Source organism: Meles meles, chromosome 3 (genome assembly GCF_922984935.1).
Source record: "Meles meles chromosome 3, mMelMel3.1 paternal haplotype, whole genome shotgun sequence".
In the NCBI taxonomy this organism is placed as follows: Eukaryota; Metazoa; Chordata; class Mammalia; order Carnivora; family Mustelidae; genus Meles; species Meles meles.
Genome location: NC_060068.1, coordinates 119,372,899 through 119,395,197, shown reverse-complemented (window position 1 = coordinate 119,395,197; position 22,299 = coordinate 119,372,899). Strand labels below are relative to the sequence as shown.

General features: G+C 50.5%; 1 protein-coding gene across 2 annotated transcripts in view; it reads left to right on the top strand.

Annotated features, from left to right (window-relative positions):
* The window catches only part of CPLX2 (complexin 2), an 82,066-nt gene that overhangs the window by 50,425 nt on the left and 9,342 nt on the right, over window positions 1–22,299 (top strand). The window contains exon 1 of one of the 2 annotated variants that reach the window (XM_046001056.1): window positions 18,241–18,506. The exons of the other annotated variant lie outside the window; for it this stretch is intronic. The gene's annotated coding sequence lies outside the window, so the exon portion shown is untranslated. Of the gene's footprint in view, window positions 1–18,240; window positions 18,507–22,299 lie in introns of those variants that run through there. 2 annotated transcript variants of the gene reach the window in all.

Here is a 22,299-nt window from a genome sequence, read left to right as displayed (position 1 = left end):
GAAGCCTCGGTACCTCAGCGACCGACAGGCGGTGGTTTGGCAAGTGCGGCTTTCAACAGCAAGTTCAACACTGACCCACATAGTCCTCTTTCCCAGTCCTTCTCCAGCGCCTCAGGGCACCCGTAAGGAAGTCTGGGCTGCTGCCAGGAAGCCCTTCCCCCTCTCAAATATTAGCCCCCTCCCTTTCCATGACCAGAGGTCTAGCCTCGGACACAGGGCCGGAGCCAGGCCCCAGGGCGCTGAGCTGCACATCAGCACGAGTTTCCTTTTCACCACGTTTATGTGCATTGTCACCCTCCATTCTAGCAAATGACACTGGTTTTCCGGTGTGAAGTGGCAAGATGAGGTTTCCTTTTTAAGTAAACGCAATGAAGCGTTTTATTTTTGCAAGTGAGTGAAATTAGAGGGCAATGTTAAGTAAATAGCAGAGGTGGTGTGTAGATGTGGCAAAAACGGCGGAGGAGCGAGTTCAGTCCGTGCGGCGGGCCCCTGCGGGCCTCCCTCTCCCCCAGGCCAGGCCTGGCACCAGCCCCCTGCACCGCACCACCACAGTGAAACCTGGGGCTGATGCCCTCTCCTCTTGTCTCCTGCCGGCCAGGCTGCGCCCCACGGCCAGCCCGGGCCACACAGCTTTGCTGACACAGGTCTGTCCAGTGCCCCCTGAGATAGGCTAGGGCAAAGGGGAATTGTCCCTCGAAGGTAAAACCATGGGTACAGAGACTTGCCAAAAGAGGCAGGAGTACAAAGTGAGCATCTGCTTCTCCCAGCCCCTTCTCACTGAGATTCAAGTTCAAACCTTGAGAAGACCAGAATGACAAGGCGCAAGCTGGAACCGCAGGGCCAGAACTCAGACCCAGCTGCCTTGCACGTGCTGAGTGACCCTGAGCAAATGGCTGCCCTGGCTTACTCAGGCTCCTCCTCCAAAGAATGGAATCATCCCGGGGCCCTCTTCCTCAGGCAGCCGAGAGGATGAGCCAAGAACATGCAGCTGAGGCACGACAGCAGCCTTGCCTGTAGCCTCCACCACGTACACAGTTCCTGTTACTCTCTGTCAGCACTAGTGAGACAGTTGCCAGGTGTTATGTCAAGCCTCACCTCAGTGCTGCAGTGGGCTCAGAGAGGCACAGTGCCTTGCCGCAGGTCACACAGCCAGGAAGTGCTAAAGCCAGGGTAGGAGCTCAGACTCTCCAGCTTCATGCCTGGGGCCCTTTCTCTAACACCCCTGGGCTCTCCCCTCTCTTCCCCCTCGCTCCCTCATTCTGAGGGTTCCCCTCTGTCGTGACTACTTGTCCCTCCTTTGACCCTCATCACGAAGACTCTCCCTTTCAGCAGGGCACAGCCAGGCCTCCACTGGCTGGGTCAACCTTTTAGCTCCCCTTCAGCCTTTAGCTATTCTTGCTGCATTCCAACTTGGCCTGGCAGTCCCCCATTAAAGTCACTGGAAAAACAAGTTCTCTTTTGACTGCATGAAGGCAGACCCCCTTTGAAGCAAAAGAAACCACAGAACCTCTCTGAGCCTTGGTTTGCCTGTAAGTATAATGGGGTCATAATAGTCCATTTCCATACAGTTGAGATCAAGATTCACTAAGGTAATACATGTAAAGCCCCCAGGGCTGTGCCTCGAAGATGGTAAGTGCTCCTAATTAGTATTATTATTAGCAGTTGTATCATTGTTGTTGGTATTATTACTACTATCCAAGGATGATGGTCAGAGACCCTGGCCCAGTCTTCAAAGAACTCACTGCCTAGTTGGGAAAACCATCTGGCCGTATTTCCACAAAGATGAGAAGCATCCAAGATCACAATACAGCAGAACACAAGTGAATTCTGCAGTGTCAGAATGACACAACACTGCAGTCACACAGGTGTACAAAGATGCAGGGCCGCAGTAGGAGCGAAAAACCTGCACACTTCATTTATTCAGCAAACATTTACCAGGTGCCCACCATGGTCCAGGCACTGTGCCAGGCTCCACAGCTGCAACAATGGGCAAACAGACGTCATCTTTGCCCCTGTGGGACTCCCACCCGGCGGAAGGGATAAACCTGGAACAAATCATTATTGAAGTTCAGTCGAGCTAAGAAGAAAAGTACCTTGTGCCATAAAAATGTTTACCAGGAAACAGAGCTTAGCCTGAGGGTATGGCCAGGGAAGATTTCCGAGGAAGGGGGATTAAAAGGGATGAGAGCAGAAGCAGGGGGTGGAGTTGGATATGACCTGGAGAAGAGATATCACAAGAAGTACTGGGTAGGGGGAAGGGAATAAAACCACCCTCCTACCATACAGCAGAGTGATCCAGCTGCAGTCTAGAGTCAAAGTGCCTGGGGTCTAATCCTAGCTCTGTTGTGTACTAGCTGTCACATCTTAACCAACAGAAGTCTCTCCGAACCGCAGTTCCCTCATCTCCTAATGGGTATCATATCAGCTACCTCGTTGGATTAAATGTAATAACATACATGGAGTTAGCCCGATGCCAGCCAACTCTATTTTAGAAGCAGATGATAGGAAAAGCAATCAAAATGCCTTAAGAGCAAAAAAGCGTTGTATTTATTAGTATAACTAAAAAGTTCAAGGGCAGATTGTGGATTTCAGGAAGAGCTTGATCCAGGAGTCATGCAATATCCTCAGGAATCAGTGTCTATCAGTTCTGTTTCTATCTGGCTTGGCTTCCCCCTTATACAGACTCCTTTCACACTGTGACCTTGAAGCTTCAGGCTCACACTTTCTTAGCTCAGTAACTCCAACAGAAGAAGAATTTTTCTAATATTTCCAGAACAATTTCCATGCTGAGTCTTACTGGACCATCTCAAGTCACATGTCCATACCTTCATCTTAGGTCTGGGTTATGCATCAATTCCTAGAGTCTGAACAAAAGAGGATTGGAAACTCCATCCAAACCACATGGCCAGAGAATAAGGGAAGGGTAGATTGCCAAAGGAGTATGAAGCTGCTATACAGAAAACAGGCTATAGGGCAAGCTAAGATAATGCATGTCCACCATAGCAAGTACATAGGGACACAGGGTGACCATGCTGCAGCAGTTGGTGACTCACTGAGAGTGCTGAATGACCGCTTAGGGTCTCCTTGGCCTACACCCAGCCAAGGAGTGAGCCCCATCTCCCATTCTGACCTCCTAGTCCCAGAAAATCAGAGAGGCAAGCGCAGACCCCAGGCCAGACAAATTCTCAATGGCACCTTCTAGCTGAGTGACCTTGACAGATTCCTTGTCCTCTCTCTACCTCTTTCCTCATCTGTGAAATGGGCATAATACTAATCCCTTACCTCATAAGGTTGTTGGGCAGCTTAAACAAGCTGATATATAGAAAGCACATAGCACAAAGTAGCTCGGTAAAATGAGCTCCTGTTACTATCATCATTCCACAGGCTCTGGACATCAGGGGTCACATTGATTCACCTCTCCCCACAGGTAAAGCTCTTTCCCATTCCTTCCAGAAGATCTATCAAAAGCCAGGGAAAGGCATTTGACTTCTCCCTTCCTTTTGTGAAATGAAATGTAAATATGAAAGTTAGGTTCAACAGGATAGCTGAGTAAGTGGGTCCTGCAATCTGGGGGAGCTCTTAGGAGGAGGCATCAGAGACCCCTGGACAACCCACGCTACATCCTCCCTGGGACCAACCTCTCCCAGTTTACAGGCTCTGTGAAGGTCTTCTCTGAAACCTGGCTTCTTCCCATGCCCTTACCAAAGAGTCCAGCAGCGACACCTCTCTGTCACCTGCCTGACCCTGCAGGCAACCCAGTATGTGGACCCCAACCTCCCCTCAAAACATCTAGGAAGCAGAATAGATTAGGGAAGGAAAAGAGGGAAAGGAGAACAAGAGAAGGAAGAAAAGAGGAATCATTTTCATTAGGCACTGAGAGCGATCCACACTCAGCCAGGCACCTGTGCACAAGTCCTCATCGAATCTCCAACACTGAAGTGAGCTACTATCCCCCTGCACTTCTGGGGAGGAAACTGAGGCTCAGATTGGTAAAGTGACCTCCCAAAGGTCACCCAGCTAGTGAACGAATGCGCCTGCCCACCCAGGCCTTCAGAGGAACGTTGCCGCCAGGCTCCGCACTGAGCCAAGCGGGGAATCTCACAGCCCTGCAGTCGGAGTCCAAAGAGAAAGCAGGTTTCCAAGGAGAAGGAGGAGAGGTGTTGGGAACATGCAGTTATTTACAGGGTGCCGTGTGGGCTGCTGCGGGAGGAGGGAGCCACGTCCTGAGGTGAGCAGGGAGTGGGAGATGCTGGGTCCTCAGTTTCCTCATCTACAGAACCGAGATGCTAACAGCAGCCTCAGGGAGATGGAGCCCGGGAAAGGAGACAGCGCATGCGCAGAGCCCGAAGCGCCAGGAGCACAACAGGTTGTCAGGGTGGGAGGGGGTGGCTGTGGTCTCCCTCAGGTGGATCAGGGTGGGACCCCTGGGCAGTGGGCCCCGGTTTCCCTAGAATTGAGGGAGGAACATGCCTGGATCTTTGAAAGAGGCCCTTACTTCTCCAAAAATGGTAATTTTTAAAAGAAATCATTGGGGTGCCTGGGTGGCTCAGTTAAGTGTCCGACTCTTGATCTCAGCTCAGTTTATGATCTCAGGGTGGTGAGTTCAGGCTCCATGTTGGGTTCCAGTGTGGAGCCTACTTAAAAGAAAAAAGGGGGGGGGGAGCAAAGGGAAAAAAAAGAGAAAAGACAGGAGAAGAAAAGAAAAGAAGTTGTTTAGGCAAATGAGTTCAGAGGAAGAGGACCTGGGACTGGAGAAAGGAGAATTCAACGAGAGACTCACTTGAGGCAGGGTGCACTTGCTCCTTAAAACCTCCTGAAGGATAGCCCCCATTCCAGTTCGATAACATCCAGCCCCCTCCCCTCATCAGACAAGGACCCGCAGGACCTGGACAGCCACCTCTCTGTTCTCAGGTACTACCATTACCGCTCCCTCCTCACTTCCCACACTCCCCTATCCTGGGATCCATTCTGTCCCAGGAATGGGCCAAGTTCTCATCCAGCTTTGGGGAGAGTCCTTGAGGCCAAACCTTCTGCCCCAGATCTTCCCACAGGCCTCTTCCACTCTTTCAGGTCAAGCTCAAATGTCATCTCCACGAGGCTTTCCCAGATACCCTGCCCCATCTTTCTTTCTCACACCCCCAGTTTTATTTCCTCAGAGCACTCGCCACTAAATGATCTCTCTATTTATTTGTTTGTTGCCTGTCCATTCCCACCAGAAACACGGCACAAGGCAGGGACCTCCTGTCTTGTCCACTCTGTCTTCCAGCATCGAGACATGCCTGGTCCAGAGCTGGTGCTCAGGGAACCATGTTAAATGAGTGTATGGATGCTGATCTGTCCAAGGCATGGCTGTAATGGTTCATTCTAGCTGCCATTTCCTGTAAGCCTCCCGTGTGCCAAGGCCTGTCCGCACCATCTAAGCCCAGCAGGGTGCCTGCCACAGAAGTGCAATATCCTTTTGCAAATGAGGAAACGTAGGCTCAGAGAAGGAGGTTGGTAAAAACCCAGCCAAGTCGGTGCAGGAGCTCCTTGCCTTCTGCCATGCCCCAGGAGAGGAACCCTGAAGAGCAGTATGCCATGGGGAAGAACTTCGCAGGTCCCCAGAGGGCTCCATGCCCATGACTGGGAACTGTCTGCCTGTGGTGGAGATGGCCAGGGCACACCCACACCTGTCCTAACTCTCTCCCTGAGCACAGGCAGCTCTGTACTCTCCAGCCCCTTGTCATCAGCTGGCCCGAGGCTCTAGATCTGGCCAGTGAATGGTGAGCAGAAGTGTCAAGATCAGTGTGACTCCTGGCAGGAAACATGGAATGTTCCATGTGGGCCATTTGGGCAGAACTTCATGAATGGGTGGGCAGAACAGGCAGATTTCACAAGCGATGGTACAGTCCTCCAGGGCCAGCCTTAGTGCGGAACCATCACTACCTATAAGCCTGAAGGACAAGGAGGGAGTTGTTGCCAGATGGCAGAGGGGACCTATGCAGGATGGACCACTGCCAGGACCAGTGGCCTTTAGCCGAGGGACATTCTGATCCTGTTGTCCTCCTGCCTCCAAAAGCTGCCAGGACCTCCCACTGATAGAACCCAACCAGAAGCCAACCAGAGGACAAAGGGAACCTGTTGAGTGGTCTACACAGGCCAGCCTCTGGGGCACAGATATGGTAGGGGGAGTGGATCTGGAGGAGCAAACAGAGACGAGCCAGCAAGATCACCTCCCAGCTAGGGCTGCAGGGACCTCTGTGACACTCCAGCAATCCCTTCCTACCACAGTGACCCTAGAATCTCCATGTTGAGATGGTGGCATCCCACAATAGCACAGAATCTCCTCTCTCCAACCTCAGCCCAATAGTCTAACCAGAAGAGTGAGAAACAAAACAAAACAACAAGCTAAGGAGAGGCCGTTGCAAAGAGAGAGGAATCTTTTGGGAAATGTTTAAAAAGTGATGACAGAATCAGAAAGCCTACCTGGAGCCGTGAGGCCTTGAAAGGATGCGGTCCCAAGACACTCTGAAAAGTCACCTTGAGATGGACTGTAGGGCCCAGGATTAGAGATCCTTCAAATCCATCACATGGAAAGCCAGTCAGATAAAAGACCGTCAAGATGCTTGATGATCGCAGCTCTGGGAGACAGGTTCAAGATGAAAAAAAATAATAATAAATAAATAAATAAATAAAAGATATCCGGAACAGCTGAGAGCCTCAGCCTCTGCCATAACTGAGGAGGACCTCAGGGCAATTCCTGCTCCCAAACTGACTTTTGGAAGTAGGGGCACCAAAGGCACGGCTCTGGCGGGCAAATGTTCCAACTCCAATTGACAAACAAGATGCAGACAAATTGCCACGAATGGATGGCACCCACCCAAGAACGCTGATGCCACTCAAGGGTGAAACTGCAGAGCTACTGGCAAAACAAAAAGCATGCATTTTTATGGAGCTATGGATACATGAACTGGGATCTGTGGATATGAAATTTGAACTTGGGCAAAGCTCTGAGTAGGGACCCACGGTGTGAGCCCTCTGTCCCCCTTAAATTGGCACCACCGTGGGACTGTGCTGTGCAATGAGGAGGCGGCTTTGAGACAGAGAACTGGGACCAGGGGATCAGCTCCTTCTTGGAACGTGAGAATGTTCAGTGAAGGGTCCTGCTTGATGAGAAGTTTTCTGCAGGAAGGGACACAGAGATTCCAGCAGGTTTCTCTGAGGTGGCAGAGACAGAAACCTCATTCAAAACAACTTAAGTAGAAAGCAACCTTTATTGATCACACAACGGAAAAGTACAGGAGAAGATGACGCTTAAAGGCACATTAGAAACTGGGCACTCACACACGCTGTCATCAGAAATTTGTCTCCTCTCCTCCCCTTGGCTCTGTTCTTCTCTGTGTTGGCATCACCCTCTGGCAGGCGGTCCCTGGGTGATGGCAACACAGCCCAGCTGCTCAGGCCCACATTCTGCCAGCTCTGCAAATCCTTATAGAAATAGAAAGCCTCTTTCCCACTGGTTCTAGCTAAAATCCCAGGGCCGGCTCTCATTGGCTTGGCTGTATTGCTTACCGTCCCTGAGTCAAGCCCTGTGGCCACAGCTAATACTGTTCTAATTGGCTGCCATAGATCTAATGCTCACCTGTGGAAGTGGGGTGTGAAATGAGTTCCACCCAGACCACAAAGCCTTAAGAGTAGGGAAGGACAAGGGCTCCAACGAGATAGCAAACGGGCCAAAAATGTAAGGCAACAAAGCAAAGGACACCAAAAATGTCCCAATGACAAAATGCCACAGTGATGAGGCCAAAACACAGAAGGAAATCATGGGGCTATGTGTACGGACTAAGAATGCAAGGGTGGTGGGGGGGGACAAGTACAAGGTTTAAACAAGGATGCCTGAACTACTACTGTGGCCTATAGCCCAATAGGGGACTAAGTCTGCCCCTGAGAGGGGGACCGCAAGACTGATGGGGCAGAACAAGCCATTTCAACCTCAAGGAGGTGGAGCCATGCCAGACACACAGATTTCACCTCTGGCAAGGTTCATGGAGAGTTCATAGTGGGCAAGGCTTTAAGTTTGATGTTGGAGACTTGGGAGTGAGCAGGACATGATCTTCGCCCTCAAACAGCTTATGATCCAGTGCAAGGAAAAAACCAAGGATGTGTAAATTAATAGAGGAATAAAATGAACATCAGAGGTGCTGAGTGCTCTGAAGCAATGAGCACCATGTAGGAGAGCAGTCATGGTAAACAGGCTGCCAGGGAAGCGGAAGTCAGATCAAGGGAAGCCCTCTCAGGTCTGGACTTGATGCTGTAGGCAATAGTGAGTCATCGAAAGCTTTTGAGCATGGGAGTAACACAAACAGGAGGAAGCTTCATCATCTTAATGGAGCCAGATAAAGCTCAGAAGAGAGTCACAGAGATGATCAAAGGACTGGCAACAGGCCTGTGGAGGAGACAGATGAGTGAGGACTGGAAAGATGAAGGCCAGTGGGAGCCTTGATCAAAGTGAGGGAGAGGAGCATAGAGCTTCCTGAGGCTGGACCAAAGCAAGGATGGAGCTGTACCATGAAGTCAAAGAGAATGTGGCTCTTATTCAACTCCCATCAGGAAAGGTGAGTGTTGAACACATTAAAAAAAAATGTCATTTATATAACTACACCCCAAGAGGGGGTGTAGGCAGCAAATAGGGAATAAATGACTATCAAAGAGGTTCTGATAGAGTCTGGAGTTACTGGTAGAGTCATAAAGGAAAGCTGAGGGCCACCAGCGGTGTCTGGGCATGTTTCTTATTCATTCATTAAATGGTCAGTTCCTGAGGGCCTCTTTTGAGTCTGACCCTCCTTGAGGCTCCAGGACCACAGACAGGAAGCAAGCATCCCCTTGTCTCATTATGTCACAGGCCTACTACCCTCTGAAATGACCCAGATCCCATGTGATTTCTTCAGTCAGCATCTGCTCCCCCGCCAGACAAGAGATGGAAATTTGTATGTTTTTTTCACTGCTGTATCCCCAGCACCTGGAGAGGTCTCGGGCATGTGGTAGATGCTCACTACGTATTTGCTGAATGAATGTACCCCTCATCCTCAAGGAGTCTCCATCCTCAAAGAGTCCATAACCTAGGGAAGAAGGCAGACAAGGAAACCAACCTTAAATATCACGCTGAGTTTTGTTGGTGCTACAAGGTAAAGGGCTACGTAGGAACACACAGGAAACTTCTGTTCCACTCCTGTGTCCCAGGAGGGATTTCTTTATGCTTTAGCTGAGCCATGATGGTCAAAGTAGAGGCCAACCACATTTGGTAAAAGGAGAGCAGACAAGGCCATTCCTCCAGGAGCAAACAGCGTGGGTAAAAGCTCAGAAACACCAGGGCAGCATGTCCAGGAGTGATGTGGAACACAGGTGGCTGGAGACATAGGTCAGGGTCAGATCAAGACATCAAAGAATTTTTGCATCAAAAATAGTTAAGATCCTTCTGGTTGCATGTAAAGAAAAAAGCAAGGTAGCTTTAAAAAGAACAAAGGGGAAGAGGTAGTTATTGGCTCATAAAAATGACTAGACCTAGGAGAGTGGCAGGTACCGCTTGATCCAAGGTGTAAACCATGCCACTTGGCTAAGGTTCCCCGCCCTCCTTTTCTGGACTCTGCTGGTTCTAGGCTGGTCCCCACCCTGAGGCTCCACGTGGTGGCTCCTGAGAACTTCAATTCATGTCAGGTCTCTCAAGGAGAGTCCATTTCCCTTAGCTCAAGCAAAGTCCCAGAATTGAGTCTCTCTGGCTCTGACTGATCTGACTTTGGTCCTGCACCTATCGCTGAACTGATCTGGGGGATTTGGGGGTGGGGGAGTATCTGTGCTGATTGCCTTGGTCCAGGTCATGTGATCCGCCCATGGGTTCAAATGAAATACACACCTTGGCTCTTCCAAAGCTGATGCCGCATGGGGGAGGAGTGGGTGTTAGGTAGCAAGATAAGCTGTGACCGTGGTGTGTTTGAAACATGGGAATGATACAGTCAGACCCCTGTTTTGACAGCTATGATTCTCCTCCAGATCTGTAAGCCAATTAGAAATTCCGTTGGAAGGCAGGAGCAGAGGCAGGAGCAGTGGTTACACGGCCCGAGTTACCGGCTACACGGCACCAAACTGAGAAGTGAGCAAAGGGCTGCCATGGAAGGAGATTTCTTATATAAATCCACACAGCATAATTTAGGGGTTCTGAGCTAGACTCCCATAACTTTTGATCACCTTCAGACCAGGAACACTCAGTCCCATTAAGGACCAGCCTGTGGCAAGGTCCCCATATAGGTGTCCTAGCAAGGTCATCCAAACTCTGCAGACCCAGGCTCAGCTTCCAGAAACCCATTTACTCACCCTCTGGAAACTCGGCCAGCTACGGAGACACACCAAGTTTAAACGCTGATGCCCCTACTTCTCCACTGTGTTACCCCAAACAAGGTGCTTAACCTCTCTAAGTCTGAATATCCTTATACCAATATGAAGTGGAGCTGATGACATTTCAGGTAATGGAGGCACCGGTGTGGGGATTAAATCAGATAAAGATTATGAATCACCTACCACGGTGAGAGGCTCTGTGAATGAAAATCTCTTCCTTTTTTACCTTTCCTCTTTTCCCTGACTGCATCTGCCCAAGACCTCTCCAACCCTTTGTTTGTTTGCCAAATAAAAGGTGATTTGGCTTTATTTTGTTTTCCTGCCAGAAAAAAAAAAAACAACAACTGGAGGTTGAGTGGCACAGAGCTGCCATTTTCAGATTTGTGGATGGAAAATTCCTCCTGTTCTTAGGCCTGAAGTCAAAGCCTCCTCTGGACTTCCTTCAGGTGGTTCCTATTTGGGAAGACCTTATCCCAGTCCCTGGTGTGCCGCACAAGAGGGGAAGAAGCGCAGAGAAGGGGTGAAGAGGTAGAAGAAACATCTCCCCAATTTTCCTCTAAGCTTCAAATTCTCTTCTTTCTCATTGCAACTTAAACTCAAGGAAATCGTGAGGCAGAGCTCTCTGACCAAGATCAGAAAAGGGAGGTTTTGTCTAATGATCCCACTGCCCCAAACGCCAGAGGTAAACCCCCACCTTACTAAGGTGCCGGAGGGGAAGAGAATCAATGCTTGCTGAGGCTCAGCTGCTGTTTCATAATCCGTGTCTTTATGTGAGCCTGAGCCTCGAAATCGCCCTGGGAGGGCGGGATCATCCTCCCACTTTCACAGAGGAGAAAACTGAGTCTCAAAGAAAAGTCACACCATCTGGCTTAGGGGGTGGGGCAGGGCAGAGGGCTGCTGAGCTTGAACCCCATCTCTGTGTGGCTGGAGCCCGAGATGACTTGCCCCCCGCCCCGCCCGGGAGGCAGCCACCTTGTCCTTTCCCTGCTTTGGGCTTCCAATCCCATCTGCCTTGCAAGCTGTGTATTTCATTCTGCTCCCCAGAGCTGCCTGTTCCCTAAGACAGCACTTAGCGTGTTGTATTGTTGTCAACTGTTTACGGCCATGTCTCTCCTGCGTCTGCTTCTGAGCGCTTCCCATCGGAGGTTCCAATCTGAAAGGCTCTTGAGTCCGTGAATGGTCTGCACGATATCCCTCTATGGGGTAGATGCATCCCGCGCTGTGGACTGACGAGGGGAAAAGAAACTCTGAAACGTCCTATACATCTTTGTCCGCCTGGGAGAGTGCGTGGCATGGCGTGAGCTCTCCACACGTGTTTGATGAATGAATGAATGAATGAGCAAAAAATACCTGCTGCGTGGGGCCGTGGTGCAGCTGGGAGGGCTGACGTCCCTAACATCCCTACAACAATGCTTGGCACCCGCACATGTTGTAAGAAGTGTGGAGCTGTATTCTGAGTTGTGACTAAGAAGGAATACTTGCCTCAGAGTTAGGAGTTTCCTAAACCAGCTGTGTGGCATTAAAAAAAGGCCTCTCCTTTTTCTAGGTCTCTGTTTCCCACTTATAAATTAGGAACACTGGGGTAGATGACTGGAAAGGTACCTTCCATTGCTGATTTCTTATGCATGTTTTATTTCCTCCCTTCACTCCACTCCCCTACACACACACACACACACACGCGCGCGCGCACACACACATGCCCATCAATCTCCAAATAGCATTCTGCTATCTGTCGGTGTTCTCTCTCTCTTTCATTTCCTTGACCAGAAGCTCCATGAGCTTATTAACCTCTGTTGTCTTGTCCACGTTCCTCAAATATGAAACAGTAATAATGTCCTCTCCGATTCATTTTATCAAAGAGCAAGATCTGTTTTGTGGGCCAGGGTGTGCTGGTCCTAAATGGAAAGCAGAAGTCATTTCCAACTCACTTGCTCCATAAATGCAGGGGTTCTGCCAGCTGCCTTTGCACCAAGATGGAAAGAACATTTATCTTCACAAATGTAGGCGACACCGTGGAGGCAGCCCTGCAAGGGACAGGGGAAAAAGCCTTGCATTCCAAAAGGAGTGATGAGGCTGAAAAGGAAAAGTTCCTCCTAGAACAGAACAAAATCACACTCCAGGGTCACTTCCAACTCCCTGATTTCTAGGTGTTAAGATTCATGGAATTTAAAATCCTAGAGTTGTGAGTGAATGTGTGTAATTATTTGAATCTAAGCTTCTGTGAATCCTAGAATATTCTATGATTTCATGATTCAGTATTTTTTTTCTCTAAGACCATGGCCCAGAATCACATGAGTCTTAGATTTCAGTGGCCCAAAGCAAGGGTTTTTCAACTAGCAAGTGTATCCAAATCACCTGGGGGCTTTACTGATGCAAAGCCCTGGGATCCCATCTCAGAGATTTTGGTTCAGTTCACATGGGAAGAGGCCCTCAAAATCTTTTTTTTTTTTTTTTTTAGTATTTTATTTATTCATTTGACAGAGAGAGAGGTCACAAGTAGGCAGAGAGGCAGGCAGAGAGAGAGGGAGAAACAGGCTCCCCACTGAGCAGAGAGCCCGATGCGGGGCTCGATCCCAGGACCCTGAGATCATGACCTGAGCCGAAGGCAGAGGCTTAAACCACTGAGCCACCCAGGCGCCCCCTTCAAAATCTTTTTTAACAAGTCTCCCACCCCAGAGGCTCTGAGGAAGAGTGGGCCACTCTTGCCTATACAGTATTTAGAGAGCTTGTCATTCTAGAGTCTGTGATTCTAAATGTTATCCTAGAAAGGTCTTTGCTTATGATTCTAGTATTCTGGCACTCTGTTATTCTGTTTTCATGTGCCTAAGAAAAGAATTCTAAGATATAAAAACTATCTTTCTGAGCATGGGCTTCACATGGGGAAGGGGAAAAGGGACCGAGTGTCACAAGGATGGAGGGACATTCTGGAACGGGAACTTCCTGAGGACATGGGGCAAACTCTGATGCTCCCCCTATTGTCCCTGAGCAAGTCCAGGGCTAGGACTCAGATGAGGAGGCTTGATGGGAGGCACTGTCTGGATCTGGGTTGACATGAGCATCTAGGATCATCAGGAAGAATTCCTGATGGAAAGGTGATCCAACCACACCCTAGAGGGACGGAAGGGCTTAGATTAGAGGAGGGGAGGCAGAAGTCCCAGCAGAGAGTTAGAAAAAGAACCATGCAAAGGAGGAATGATTTATCCCCAAAGCATCCTCCCTGTGCCGGATGGTAGGGGAACCACAGACTGGTGTGGCAGACATGAAAATGTAAGGTTTCAGGAAAGCTCAAGATGAGAGGGAGCTAACTGTGTGGGGATATCCCAGGGTACACCGCGTGGGCTGCAAGAGGACTGCTTTGACATGCTAATGAGTGCCTGGATCTGGGAGGGTGGGGATGGGATGAAGGGTGGCAGAGGACCTCTACGGAGCTGGTAGGAGGATGCTGGGCTGGGGAGGGGCTCCAAGTTGGGGGCAGGGCTGTGGGATAGAGAGGGGCTCCTCAAGGGATTCCCACACACACTATGTGCCACACCAGTGAGTCAGGGTTCAGATTGGGAGCCAGGAACCTTCTTTCTGGGAAACAAAAGTGGGTAACAGAATCCAAAGGTTTATACAGCTTCCCAGGTGGGGCAGGAGCTAGCAGGTTGGGTTGCCAAGGGCCTTTCTGGTAGGAGGGAAAAAATGGAAAAGGAGGAATCAGTCACACTCAGTGACACATTTATGCCTGTGCAGTGGTGATGACACACTCCTGGCTGCACACACATATACATCCCTTCTGTCCCAACAATGACAGTGACATGTGTGCCAGTCCACTGTGACACACACCTGCACCCTTGGCGCCGATGATGGCCCCATGTCATACTGATGGTAATACCCTATCCCCTGTGTCATTTCTCCTTGACAGTGACACTTAGACGTACACCATCACACAGAAATGGTGACATGACTCGAGCCTTGGCAGCTGCCACAGTAAACACCACTCTGCGTGCTTGTACCCTGCACAAGCTGCCCAGCTGCAGGCGATAACTATGCCTGACACCCAACCCACCATACCATGCCAGTAAAACACATTCCACTGTACCGACAGCCCGCTTGGCTTTACACCTGGTGATACGCCCATGTCAGGGATGCTCCGCATCGGGAGGGAGACATCCCCGCATGCTGAGAATCACACAGCAACAGACCTACACCTGCCTAATGAGCACCTGCGTCCCTCCACGTGGACCCTACTGCCCCCACATGGCCCTGCCCCGGCGGGCACACAAGCACAGGCCCCACTGCACATCGATGGGTTTACCTTCACACTGCCACTCATGGTAAAGGAGACAGACTCATATCCTGACCGTGGCACCCTAGCCATTATCAGTGACAAGAAGGGAGGCACTCATCAGATGAGCAAGGTAGCCAGAAGCCCTTCCCTGCACACCACCCCCACAGTTCTGTTTCTGCCTCTGGCAAACAGGCCACCCCCTCAAACCAAGACCAACTCTGCCCCTCCAGGCTCAAGGTAGAATGGCAGGTTGTGGAGTTGGTGTCAGGAGCATTCTGAGGCCTCCCTGCATCCCCCAGCTTCACTCCCAGCTGAGGTCAGCCCAGCCAGCAGGCTCTTCCTCACAGCCCGCACTGCATCCAGAGTGCCCTCTGGACCAAGGCAACTGCAGCGCAGAAATGGTCTGACCTTTGGACAAACGCCATTCTCACTGATCACCGCATTTATGGGCTCTGACAGTTGTCATTCTTCACACACTGTTCCTCGATCCTCACACAAAGTACTTACATTAGCTCTCTTGGTTGGTTTCCTAGTGAACATTCAAGACATGTACATATAATTTTAAAAATCTGTTCAAATCTGGCCCCCGGTCCCAGACCACAGGGCTTATAAATAAAAGTGGAGATTCAGCCCGAGCCAGGGTAAGACATCTTTAGCAGAGCCATATCTATATTTTACCAGGTGACTCTTACAAGCTGTCTACAGAGCAGGCTGGCTAGGGGAGGGGGGGGGGGCGACTCACAGCCGCTGGATTAGAGATTCAGGAGATGAAGGAGATGCTGACAACCCACATGACATGAGGACCCCAATCTGGGTGTGAATTCAAGGCAGGCTTTTGGTTTGGGGGTTTTTTTTGTTTTTTTTTGAGAATCTGGAGAACAGGGAAGATGATAAATGTCAACGTAAAAAAAAAAAAAATCTGCAGAGCAAAAGTTACATTTCCATAGGCTGTGGGATGTGTCGGAAGAGAAGCAGCCCAGGGTGGGGTGAAAGAACCCCAGAGCTCAGCATCAGGCAGGCCTGGGCTGGAATTCCAGCTATGCCAAAGACTCACTGTATCTCCCAGGGGATCGACTTCCCCATCTTGGAAACAGAGGTTTGTGTGAACTAAAGGAGAGAATGTAATTTATGCAAAGCACCAAACTAAGCACCTGAGACATAATGGTTGCTATGATTAGTAGTATTATAATCATTAGGAAATGGCTAAAATATTTAGTGACTTTTCTACATGGACATTATTTAGGAACCATGACTAGGCTGGCAAGAGTGAACAGGGAGCAAGTACTCAGGTCTCCACCATCTTTCTTCAAATGAAAGCATCGGTGGCTACAGTGCCCTGATTTACCCCTAATCATTCAACAGGATAAAGCCAACAAGGCTTGACAGAGTTGTCCTTTTATTCACCAGTAAGATTTTCTGCAGCTAGACATGATTCATGTCAGCTCATACAATTTTTTATAGACACAGAAGCTTGAGTTCAAAGGGGGCATTAGCTGTCACCTGCCACCCAGCTGTCATTTTTCCAGGGGATGGGGAACTCACTACCTAATATGAGACAGTTCATTCTATGGCTGGACAACTCCAATTGAGAGAAGATTCTTTCTCATAGAGTTTCTGTCTGCCTCCATTTACCTTTCCCCCATTGCTCCAATTCTGTCTTTGGGGCTGTTAAAAACAAGAGTACTCCTCTTTCCTTGCAGCGGTCATTCATTCATCCAACAAGCATTTCCTTAGCACAAGCTCTGTCAGGCATCATGCTAACTGCTGGAATTACAAACTGAGCAAGGCCTGCCCCTTCAGCATCTTCCCCTCCAGATGAAACATCTTCAAATCCTTCAACTCTCCCTCATTTGACCTGATTTTCAGACACCCACCATCAAACCACCCTTTTCTTCTAAACATACACAAGCTTATCAAATCCATCTTAAAGTATGGTATCCAGAACTGAGTTCAGTATTTTTCTGAAAGATGGCTGGATTTTTAGCCCAGCTTGGTTGATGTTCATGTTAAAGATAATGCCCATTGTGGAAAAACCCCAATTGTAACTAGAGTGCTGCCAGCCAGGTCCCATTCACTGAGCTTCTGTTCTAGAAGAACAGGGAGAAAGGAGGGAGAAGGAGAGAGAGGAGGAGGGCTGTGAGTCTTGAAATGGCATGATGTCAGATTTCCCTGCCCAGATCTCCCCTCAGGCATTAGTGGCAAGTCGAAGTCACTCTAATCAAACAGCCTCCCCTCTGCCCCTCCTCCATGAGTGTCTGCCTCAGGAAAGGGAAGAAAAATGAAAAATAAGCATGGCCCAACACAGTGTTAAACAGAACTCAGCCATAAATAAAGGGTCTTCCCTATACCAAGCCCCATAGTCTGTACAGAGATGTACAGAGATGAGCCATAGAAGAGGACAGGCAAGGAGGGTGGTTCTACCAATGGCCTCTGACCTGTGGAGGTCCCTCACTTTGAGGTCTCTGCTGTGAACTTGTGCAAAGGAACAGTCCCCTCCTTTTGGAACAAAATCATACCTCCTTCCTCTCCCAATCCTGTCCCTCTGCAGCTCTTGCAGCTCCCTCCTTGGAAGGAAGCCATCCCCTTACAGAAGCAGAAGTCATCTTCACTCTGACATAACCTTGACTGATGCATAAACTCCTGCAAATCTTTCAAAGGCCTGATACAAGGCCCCTCCTTTCCTAAGCCATTTTCTTACACATTGGTCTGGATTAAAGGAAGCATTTTAGAGCCAAAAGATGGCAGGCAGAATAGAGAGGCTCATTAGGAGACAGTAATAAAATGAGAAATTAATGTGAAAGGAGGAGGAAGGTCCTGGGGGGTGGGGACAGATGTTGCCCTGCCTCTTGGAGGACCCTTTTCTTACCTGGCCATACAAGAGAAAGACATAGGCTTCTAGAATAAAGTTGGCCAAAGGATTCCTGATTCTTCACAGGATATCAGATCTACAAGGCATTGGCAAGTGAATTTTACACTGAATTCTGCAGCAGCCTTCTTCCTCTGGGTCCACATGAAGGATTCCTTATCCCCTGCTGGGGCCTTACCCACGTCATCCATCAGTATTTCTTGAGTACTCCTGTGCCAGGACATGGTGCTAAGGGGCTGTAAAGATGTTCTGATGGTAGGCCTGTCCTATAGGAGCTCACAGGCAAGAGACAAGCATACAGAGGAAGAAAAGCCTCTGAAACAGGAGTGTGTTTAGGGATGGCCGAAGTCCTGAGAAGAGAGTGACCAATTCTTCCTGGAGGAAATCAGGAGGGCTTTACTGAGCAGGTGGTCTTGGAGCTTTGCTTTAAAGAACCCTCCATCCTCCCCTCAGTGCATTGAAGCAAGAAGCTTGTGATCTTAAGAGCTCTGGCCAGGAGAGGTGGCTGCAGGGGGCGTGGGGAGGAGGGGCAGAGGGATGTCTTGGGGGGACGGGACGGCGAAAGGTGGAGGGGGAAGGGGACTGGAGAGAGAAAAGAGATGGGCTAAGGAGGAAGAATGGGAAAGGGAGAGGGGAAGGGGGAGGAGAAAGAGAAGAGAGAGGGAGGAGATAGGGGGGAGAAGAAAAGAAGAGGGAGAAGGAGAGGGAGAGGCAGAGGAAAGAGGGAGAGCGAGAGGGAGAGGGAGAGGGAGAGAGAGAGAGAGAGAGAGAGAGAGAGAGATTTGAATTTCCCATCTGGAAGGGGAGCGGTAGCACGTCAGGGCCTGGCTGAGGGGCGTGATTGGAGGGCGCCTCCGGCAGCCGCCCGCGGCAGGAGCCGCGGCCCCAGCTCGCCCGGTGGAGTTGCACGAGGCGGCGGCGGGAGCTGGAATAGCAGAAGAACTGCCTCGCTGAGTACGCCCGGAGCCCTGCAGTGGCTCAGACGGTTTCGTGGACCGCCAGGTCGGTGCTAACCACGGGCCGGGAGGGCGGAGCCGGGCTGTGGGCAACAGGGTCCCGGCTCTCGCTGTGAGGCTGCAGGGGAGGCTGGGGAGTACGGCTTTCGAGGGGACAGCTCCCCAAGACTGGCCGGGAGCCGGAAAGGGCAGCTGCGCGGCAGCATCTGGGACCCTCCAGGGCGCGCTCGCCGTGGTGCTGAAAGGACAGCTCCCCGCGAGGGTGAAAAGGAGCAGGCAGAGGAATGGGAGTGAGGCCGGAGCAAACTGGGAGGGAGGAGTGGGCCCTGCCCCGGAGACCTCCCGGCAGAAGTCCGAAACAGCCTGGCTCGCGGGGAGCCAGGACCGCCTCGAGGGCGGCGGGAGACTCAAGTCTGAACCTAGAGAACAACTTCGAGCTCACGGGGTTGGGGATGGGGGGACGTCGATCTAAGCTACTTCAGGCTGTGCTTAACCTGGAACCCTCCAGAGCCCTCTTCGCCCGGGAGGAGGGAGCCGCCCCCGAAGGGGTTCCAGCTCCCCGAGTGAGTCAGAGGGCACCGGGAAGGGGGAGGGCAGGCCGAAGGTGGAGGGGAGGAAAGCCTCAAACGTCGATTGGAGGTGAGGGACCAAGGGGACCATTTGTCCTCGGAGGAGGAGGAGCCGAGGTCTGGCCAGCGCACGTTCTCTGCCCGGGGTCATTAGTTACCGCCCCATCTGAGGCCCTCGCGGGCCCCACTCTGCCCCTACCCCATCAAAGTTTGATACCACGCTGGGTCTTGGGGTTGGAGCTTTGTGTGTTGGGGGAGGGGCGCTCTCAGTGGCCAACCGCGAGCTCCAGGGCAGAGCTGCTGGCTGTGCTGGTCTCCGCAGGAGACCGAGAGAGGGGCGCCTGGACTCCTATGCTTTACTGCGGGGGAACCAAGAAGCCCCCGCCACTTCTGCTTTTCTGAGGGAGCCGCTTCCCCACCCCCTCCCATCCCTCACTGCTCCTTCCCCTCCCCCAGGGGTTCTCCTTTCCAGGGGCGTAGAGTGGGGGTGGGGTGGGGGATAAAGGGACATCCCCTGTCTCTGCCACCGCCATTAGCGTTAGGGTCCCCTGTGAAAAGGAAATGAGTGTTGGGCTGAGTTGCGGTGAATATAGCCTGGACTTGAGCCATAAGAACAGAAAAACAGCTACAAGGACAAACACTGCAGGTGCCCGAATCTGCTTGTCGGATGGCGGGGCCCAGTCCCGAAACCGCTTGGGGCTCAGAAGGCCAAGCCTGAAGGAGGTACCTCCGCTGCCTTCAGGTTGGGACAGGCTGGAGGAAGTCGGGGAGGGAAAGCTGAAGATGTATCCTAGGTTCTGGATGAGCTAATGGCAGAGAAACGTGCTGCAGCAGCACCCCTCTCTCTCCCCCTTTTTGTCTCCCCTCCCCCAGCCCAGCATCACAACCACCACCACCCCACAACCATCACCACCACCACCACCACCCTTCCCGCGCAGGAATAGACCAAGGTTTCCCGCAGAACCGCTGAGGAGCGCCTCCTGGCGGTCTGGCCCAAATCCTCAACAGCATGCAACCTGCCCGACCTCAGCACTCCTACAGGCATATGGCAAAATATCTACACACACGCCTGCACACACGCTCACGCAGCCTCACACGATGCCGAAGTTCAGAGCTAGACACGCAGGATCACACTCTGAATGCATATACTCACATACTCGCTGGCACACATTAAATTCAACACAGCAAATATGTCATGAGGCTCTACCATGAACCAGGAGACGTTATGGACTCTGGGATAAGGGAAATGAACAAGATATAGGCCCTCCCCTGAAAGGAACTCAGAGTGATCAGGAAGGGAAAGACACATAGCTGGACAGAGTGCATGAGCTGCAGGCAGGCAAGGCTGCTCTAGAAAGTACCGTGGGTCTCAGAAGAGGAAGACACCATCACATCTCACCCAGGAGATCTGGGATATTTTACAGAGGGAGTGATGTTTGAGAGGGAGCTTTGAAAATTAATATTGCTGTTGCTGCTGCTTTAACAGTGATGATGATGATGATAATGATGATAGCTAATATGTACTGCACACCTACTGTGTGCCAAGCACTCAGCTGAGCACTTTATTTGTATTATCTCATTTAATGCTCACAAAATGCCTAGGGTATTATCGTCTCCATTTTACAAATGAGAAAAGATTAAACCACTTGCTCAAGGTTGCTTAGTAAGTAGTGAAGCTAGGATTTGAACTGGCAGAGAGGAGGTTAAGAGGCTCCCAAGCTGTAAAAACAGCAGGAACAAATGCCCAGTGGTTTTCAAATAGAATATGTGTTCAGGTATAGCTGAAGCAGAGCCACATGCAAGGGATGGGAAAGGAACGGCAAGGCAGGCAGGTGCTAGACTGTGCAGGACTTGAAGGTCAGCACAAGGACTGTGGTCAGTTTAACAAGGCCATGGCGAGCCACTGCAGGGTGTGTTTGATGAGCAGATCTGCCCGTCAGGAAGACTAATTGGACAGCCATGTGGAGGACGGATGAGAGCTGAGGGAGGGACAGACGTAGAGATTATGCACCAATCCAGAACCTCAAGGCCCTGAACCAAGACATTAGTGGCTGTAGCAGAAGAGGGTACAGATGCAGAAGGCCTCCAGACTTTTCTCTCAGCACCCCATCCCAGTTTTAATTCACCAATTCCTTGTGTAGTTTTTTGTCCAGTGTCTACTTCCCCAGCTAACTGAATGCTGTGAGAGCAAACATGACTCCCATTTTCCCTACAGCCCAGCCTCCAGAATAGCACCTGGCAGAGTAGATGCTCAGAAACTATTAGTAGTATGAGTGAGTGAGTGAGTGAGTGAATAAAGAAATCACTGACTCCAGAGTTTTCAGCTGAGGCAACTGGAACAAGGCACACTAGAAGAAAAAATGGTTGGGTGAGGGAAACAAGGGTGAGATTGATCTTTGGACAGATTGAATCTGAGATTATCCTTGTGACAATATCCAGCCGAGATTTATTTTTTTTTTTTAAAGATTTTATTTATTTATTTGATAGAGAGAAATCACAAGAGAGGCAGGCAGAGAGAGAGGAAGGGAAGCAGGCCCTCCGCTGAGCAGAGAGCCCGATGCGGGACTCGATCCCAGGACCCTGAGATCATGACCTGAGCCGAAGGCAGCGGCTTAACCCACTGAGCCACCCAGGCGCCCCTCCAGCCGAGATTTAAATGTGCAAGTGGTGGAGAGAGTGTCTGTGAATAAAGAAGGGCATAAATCAATAGGGTTAGGTGATATTCCCAAGGGAAACAGTGGGGGAAGGAGGCACAGCAGGAGAAGGAAGAAGGAGAGAGATAACTTGGGGAACATCTACATTTTTTTTTTTAAGATTTTATTTATTTATTTGACAGACAGAGAGCACAAGCAGGCAGAGAGGCAGGCGGGGAGGGGGGAAGCAGGCTCCCCACTGAGCAAGGAGCCCGATGTGGGGCTTGATCCCAGGACCCTGAGATCATGACCTGAGCTGAAGGCAGCAGCTTAACCCACTGAGCCACCCAGGCGCCCCTAACATCTACATTTTAAAGGAAAGAGAGAGAAGACTTCTCTGAGAAGGAGGCTGAAAACCACAGTAGTGCTCTGTCATAGAATTCAGGAGATCCAAGAAGAGGGCTGAAAAATAGAGGGATGGGGAAAGAATAGAGGTCCTCATCAACATCTGACGCTATAGAGGGATGGGAAAACGCTCCAGGATCTGGCATCTGGGAGGCCTCTGGTGGCTCTGATGAGGGCAATTTTTTTTTATTTTTTTTTAAAGATTTTATTTATTTATTTGACAGAGAGAGAT